Below are 7579 nucleotides of genomic sequence, written 5' to 3' on the forward strand. Positions count from 1 at the left end.
AAAAGTGTGGTACGGGGTCAAGAGGAAAGGGGATACAAAAAGAGAAAAAACAAAGAAAAAGAGGAAACGGGTAGACAAATGAAGAGGGGGGGATGGAAATGCACTCAACAATCCAATGTATATCATACAAAATTAAGAGTAAAGGAAGGGTGGGTAGGGGAGTTGAAAGGGGTGACATTGATCAAGACATATTGTATTCATAAACTGCTTTGTTAAATGGCAACTCTTTTGTACAACTACTTAAAGATAATTAAAAAATAAAAATCTGGAGATCTAATAGCAAGGTGATTTGAATTAACGATGGTATATTATGTCCTTGAAACAATTTGCAAAGGTGAATGTGTCAATTAGCTTGATAGTAGTATTCTGTTCAGTATGTGTATCAAAGTATTATCCATACACCTTAAATATATGTAAATATATAATTTTAAGAATAAAAATAGAGGTAGAAGAAACACTGTTCATAAACAGATGGGGTTTTGTTTTTGTGCTGGTACAAGGTATAGTATCTGGCTACTGTCCCTTAGCTTTGTCACTCAAGGTGGGTGCTCTGCCATTTTATCCACACTTACATGTCCAGCTTTTTTGGTTAATTGGAGATAAGAGTCTCGTGGACTTGCCTGCCAAGGCTACCATCAAACCACAATCTTCAGTTTTCAGCCTCCTGGGTAGCCAGGATTGCAGCTGTGAGCCACCTGTATTCTTCAACAATTGGTCTTTGAGTGACAGTTTCCCTCATCTACGAACATGAACTAAAAGTTGTAAAGCAATGACTTTGACTTAAAGAGGCAAAGTGTTTCTTAAGTTGTTTCAGTAGTGTTGCAGTTTCCACTTAGAGTGTTCAAAGTAAGTGGATTGTAAAAGCATGTTTAAAATATGATTATATGTTTCCCTTCTCTAGAAATAATCTAGTAGTGCAAACACACACACACAATTTAAACAATCACTAAGACATTTTGTAATCATGGGTCTTTTAACATCATTTGACATTTCTATTCCTACTGAGTAAATAAGTGTGTATGTGAGCACGTATGTGTTTACACATGTGTGCAAGTGTGTGTATGTCCGTGTGTGTGTGTGTGTGTGTGTGTGTGTTGGTAATGGAGCTTTAACTTGGCCTCCAGCTCTCACTCAGATTTCTTGTTTACTTCTTGCTGACACTTGAGCTCTGCCTCCAGTATAGCATTTTGCTGGTTAATAGCTTCAGATCATCTTCCAGGTCTCTGCCTCCTGAGTAGCTAAGATTACAAGTGTGGACCACTGGTATCCAGTTTCTAAATGCTGTTTTGTTGCAGAAAAAAATCCTAGTGAAAACACAGTGATGTCTTTTTTTTTTTTTTTTTTTTTTTTGCCTGTTGTGGGGCCTGAACTCTGGGCCTGGGCGCTGTCTCTCAGCTCTTCAGCTCAAGGCTAGCACTCTACCACTTGAGCCGGAGCGCCACTTCCAGCTTTTTCTGCTTATGTGGTGCTGAGGAATCAAACCCATGGCTTCATGCATGCAAGGCAAGCACTCTACCACTGAGCCACCTTCCCAGCCCCAGTGATGTCCTTTTATCTGCCAGGGCTAGTTTGAGGATCTAAGAGCAGTGAAAATATAATCTACACAATCTGGTTACTACTGTGCATTTTGTCTCAAGCTAATAGATGCTTTTATAATTGAGTATTCTCAGGTGAACTAGGATCAGGTAGCCAGGAAAAGTACTCTGAAATTTCCTCTACATTAATTTTCACCCCCAAAACAAACATCATTGCCTGAAGAGGTTTATTGGGCCATCAAAATTCCTCAAAGGGCAAATATATTTTTAGCGTTACAATCTTATGCTGTTAGTAATAGAATTTACTATAGGTCGATGAAAGGTCAGTGATTGAATAATATCCTATAGGGTATTTATCTTTGATGTAGAATCAAGAATCCAATTATTGTATTACAGAGTAAAATTATTAAAGAAGAAAACTGGCTTATTGTTTAAGTAGAAAATAAAACTTATGGGGCCATGATCTGGGAGAAGTAAGATAGTACTCTGCTTTGGGGGGTGGGGGGGTGGGAATGGGAAGGGATGGGAAGGCGAAACAAAGGAGGAGGCAACAATGCTTGATAAGAAATGTACTCATTATCTTGCCCATGTAATTGTAACCCCTCTGTACAGTATTTTCGCAATAAAAAAATGTTAGATAGTAGATGGCTAACCTTGAACCAAGCAAACAATTTGGTACTAAACAATGCTGGCAGTGATATTTTGATGGATTAAAAAATGCGACGCGCCACATGCATAAACACAATAAAGTACATCAATAAACACAATGGAGCCAATAATACAATATAGCACATCAACACAATCCAGGACAAGAATCAAATGATCTTCTCAATACATATAGAAAAGGCCTTTGACAAAATCCTAAATCCTTTTATGATAAAATCTCTGGAGAAGTTAGCATTAAAAAAAATCATACCATAAAATAATAAAAGCTACACATGCTATACACATAGTCAATATCATACTAAATGTTGAATTTTTCACCAGAGCAATGAGGCATGCAAATGATATAAAATGGATCCAAATAGTGAAGGAAGAAGTCAAACTAGGGAGAAATAGAAAGGGAGACATGGTTCAAAAAGAACTCATTACTCATTGACTGATTCATGTAACTGTCACCCCTCTGTATATCAGAGGGGTTAATAACAAAAAAAAACAAAAACAAAAACAAGATTGTGTGGGGAAAAAAAAGTCAAACTTTTTTTTGCCAGTCATGTGGCTTGAACTCTGGGCCTGGGCATTGTCCCTCAGCTCTTCATTTCAAGGTGAGCACTCTACCACTTGAACCAAAATAGCCTCAAACAACACTCCTTTCCAGTAAAACACCTAATCAGAAACACAGTAACAAAACAGATTTCTACGGACACCCATACTTGTAGTCATTTCGTTTCTCATGAACAAAATGGGAGTAAATTAATGAAATGAAGAATTGTAAGTATGAGGAAAAGCGCAAGTACGTGGTATACTAACATGACAGTGCTCTTCCCAATTATTTTGAAAGACTGAAAGCAGAACCACCACTCTTCCAAGCATAATTCCAGAATCTGTTGTATTTGATTTGAATTGAACACAATGGTTCTGTGTTAATAATATACATACATGCATTTGAAAGCAATGTAAAATATTCTTATTATTGCTACTGTACTAAAAAGTTGGGAAATTACTACTTTAAGTCATTTCTTATAGTTTTGTTATTAGCTATCAATCACTCTGCCAAAAATTTTCCATCATCTTAAATATAATCTTAATTAAAAAAACTGATTGGGCCCATATTCCTTTTTATTATGATTTTCAAATAGTTTTACAAAGGGATTTCAATTTAACATGTCCATTTACGTGTATTGTTAATTTTGATCCCTTCATTGTTCTCCTCCCTATCTTTCCCATGCCCACCATCACCTGCTTCCATTTTCGCATATGAATATTGAGTATTATGACTATATTTTGCCACCATTACTCTCTATTTTCTGCTTCCCCCTCATTTAATTCTCACCTCCCACAGGCAAAACATGTTTCAGCTTACTAGTATTCATTTTATTAAACTGTTAATTGTTCAAAGAGTTAAACCATAGAATCTCACCTTTTGCTTCTGTCATACTCAAGTCAATTTGACCATGTATGTTCATAAGACTGTGCATATGGTCCTGTGTATTTTTCTTTATATATTTTGACTATCTTCCAAATATGATAGAAAAAAGGGCACCTTTGTTTCACTTAATACAATTTTTCTCCCAAGTCCATCCCCACAAGTGACTTAATTTCACTTTTTCTGATGGCTGAAAAAATTCCTGTGTGTGTGTGTGTGTGTGTGTGTGTGTTTAGTATTTTCTTGATCCATTCATCAGTTGCAAAGAATCTGTGGCATTTCCACAATTTAACTATTGTGGGTGTCCCTTTATTGTAATCTTGACTTGCAATCATTTGGATAACTATGTTATATCATAAGGTAGTTGTATTTTTAGACTTTTTGAGGAATATCCATACTGACTTCCATAATAGTTGCTAATTTACATTTCCAGCAACACTATAATAGGGTTCTTTTCCCCTGCATCTTCACCAGCATTTGTTGCCACTTGTTTAATTGTTGATGATTAGAATCTTAATGTTCCTTTGTATTTCCTTTATGACAAGGTTTGTTGAGCATTTCTTCATGTATTTATTGGCCATTTATACTTCTGTGAATTATCTATATAGTTCCTTGTCTATTTATTAATTGGGTGATTGATTCTTTGGGGATTTAGCTTTTTGTCCTCCTTGTACATTCTGGTTATTAGACCCCTATGAGACATAGAGCTGGCAAAGAGCCCCCATTAATTCAGCTGTACATTTAGCTTAGTGTGCAGAGGTTTTTTTTAGCTTGATGGAATCTCATTTGTCAATTCTGCTATGTGCTGAGTCCCTGGAATTCTACCCAGGAAGTTCCTGCCTATGCCAATTTTTCTAGTTTTTCTCCCACACTTTCCCGTAGTTTTTCCTCTATTCTTTCTTATAGTTTCAAGATTTTAAGTCATGCATTGAACAATTAGAGTCCACTTTGAATTGATATTAATACTAAGTGACAGCCAGGAATCTAGTTCCATTCTTCTTCATATAGATATCTAGTTTCTCAGCACCATTTGTTGAAAGATGATCGTTTTTCTAACATATTTCTGGTTCTCCTTTACTTCCTACTCATCCTTAAACCATGAGTTATTATCACCATGGGTCTGAATATTTTCTGTAATCTCTTTTGCTGTTGTCCACTAATTTTATTTCATTACTGTCTGACAGGATACAAAGAGTTGTTTTCAGTTTTCTGATAGAATATGGCGTTTTAAGCTGTTAGGAGAATGGACTGCTGGGAAGAATGTGTATTGTACAGCTAGTTCGTGACATGTTCTGGAGATGTCTATTAGGTCCAATTAGTTTGTGATGTCATTTTTTTTATTTATTTATTTTTATTGTAAAGATACTATACAGAGGGTTACAGTTACATGAGTGAGGTAATGAGTACACTTCCTCTTGAACATTGTTACCCCCTCCATTGTTTTCCCCCTACCATCCCCTCCCTCCCTCCCTTCCCCGAGGTTCTTTTTTTTTTTTTTTTTTGATTGTGATTAAGTGATTACATAATTTCAAAGTTACAAGTTCATTCTAACTTTCCTGGAGCAAATTGTCTACCACAGTCTGTAATATATAACAGTGTTCACATGTTATATACCATATTTGTGGTCAGCAGCATGGGGATATTTAGTAGTGGTTCAACCAGATGAGCTGGAGTTCTTTGTTTCTTAAGTCCTGTTAGTTTTGTCGTATCACCTAACACTTTGGATTTAGCATCCACTTATCAGGGAGACCATGTACCGTTTGTCTCTTCGTTCTTGGCTTACCTCGCTCAACATGATTCCTTCTAGCTCCATCCATTTCCCCGCAAATGCCATTATTTTGTCATTTCTAATGGCTGCATAATATTCCATTGTGTATAGATACCACAATTTTTGGATCCATTCATCTGTGGTGGGGCATCTAGGTTGTTTCCATATCCTAGCTATTGCGAACAGTGCTGCAATAAACATGGAGGTGCACGTGTCCTTGTATATTGGTTCCTGTTGTTCAGGGTAGATGCCTAGAAGTGGTATGACTGGGTCGTAAGGGAGGTCAATCTTTAGCTTTCTAAGGACCCTCCAGACTGCTTTCCAAAGTGGTTGTATAAGTGTACATTCCCACCAGCAGTGTAATAGGGTTCCTCTTTCTCCACATCCCCTCCAGCATTTGTCGTTGGCTGATTTGTGGATGTGAGACATTCTGACTGGGGTAAGGTGGTATCTCAGGGTTGTCTTGTGATGTCATTTAAAGTTTCTTCATTCAGGTTTTGACTGAATGAAATATCTACTTGTGAGAATGTGGTATTGAAGTATTAACTACCGTAGCTTGGAGTCTATGTATCTTTTTATGTCCAATAGTGTTCATTTGAAAAGTTGATTGCCAAAGCATTTGATGAATAGTTGTCTTCTTAGTGGAGGGTTCTCTATATTAGTATGAAATTATCTTTGTCTCTTCTGACTTATTTTAATTTGCACTCTACTTTGTCAGGTGTAAGTATAGCTATACCTACCTGCTTTTGATATCGGTTGCTTGTTAGACTTTTTCCAATCTTTCGCCCTAAGATTGTGTTTGTTTTTGTCACATTAGGTGTGTTTCTTGTAGATGATTGATGGTTGGGTCTTACCTTTTGATTCATTCCATGTCTTGCATTGAAAAACTGTGTCCATTGACATTGTTAGAATATTTATTTGTATATACCCGTGTGTATACCAGTTGTAGAGACTGAACTCAGGGAGTGGGCACTGTCCCTTTTTTTTTTTTTTTTTTGGGTCCGGTCGCCTGAACTCTGGGCCTGGGCGCTGTCCCTCAGCTCTTCAGCTCAAGGATAGCGCTCTACCACTTGAGTCACAGCACCACTTCCGGCCCTTTTTTTTCTTTTGCTTATGTGGTGCTGAGGAATCGAACCCAGGGCTTCAGGCATGCAAGGCAAGCGCTCTACCACTGAGCCACCTTCCCAGCCCACTGTCCCTTTTTATTAGGATTAGAACTCTACCACCTGAGACACAGCTCCACTTTTGGCTTTTTCTTATAGTTAGTTGGAGATAAGAGTCTCAGGGACTTTCCTGCTCAGGCTGGCTTCACACCATGATTATCAGATCTCAGCCTCCTGTGTAGCTAGGATTACGAGTATAAGCCACTGATATCTAGAAGATATTGTTAAAGTTAAAATATGTGTAGTAGTTATATATGTGTGTGTGTGTGTGTGTGTGTGTGTGTGTGTGTGTGTGTGTAGTAGTTATATATATTTGGTAGTTATATACCAAAGCTTAGTTTTATATTTTTTCCTGGTTTTCCTGTAATTATCTACTCATCTGATAGAAAATACTTTTTCCACATTTTCTTGTCTAAGATCATTTTCTCTGTGCATGGTGCCTTTGAGTGTTTTCTTTAGTGATGGTTTGGTGGTGGTAAATTATTTTAGTTTGTGTTTGTTATGGAATATTTAGTTGTCCTTCATTTGTGAATGAAAGCTCAGTGGTTAGAGTATTTGGAGATGCTACTTGTTTGCTTTCAGTTCTTGAAATATATCATTCCATGACTTCTTTGCTTTTATGGTTTGTGTTGAAAAATCTGCTGTTATTCAAACATATTTTCCAATATAAGTGATCAGTCTTTTTTCTCTTACAGCTTTTAGTGTTTTTCTTTGTTCTCTGTGCTTGATATTTTAACTACAAAAATGTGGTGGAGAAGTTCTTTTAAGGTCTGATCTGCAGGCTTTTCTAAAAACATCTTGTACCTGGATGAGGTTCTCCTTTCAAGACCTGGAAAGTTTTCTGCCGTAACTATTGAATATCTTTCATAAGCCTTTAGCTATCCTCACTTCTCCTTCATCAATACCTATAAGGATGTAAATTTTTGTGGGTCTTTTTGGGAGTTGAGGAGTCTTGTAGATTCATTTCATATTTCCTTGATCCATTTTATGCATCTCTCTTCTACTCTTTCAACTGTTCTTACTCTGT

The sequence above is a fragment of the Dipodomys spectabilis genome, unplaced genomic scaffold, assembly GCF_019054845.1.
Source record: "Dipodomys spectabilis isolate Male_0828 unplaced genomic scaffold, ASM1905484v1 ptg000174l, whole genome shotgun sequence".
Classification (NCBI taxonomy): Eukaryota; Metazoa; Chordata; class Mammalia; order Rodentia; family Heteromyidae; genus Dipodomys; species Dipodomys spectabilis.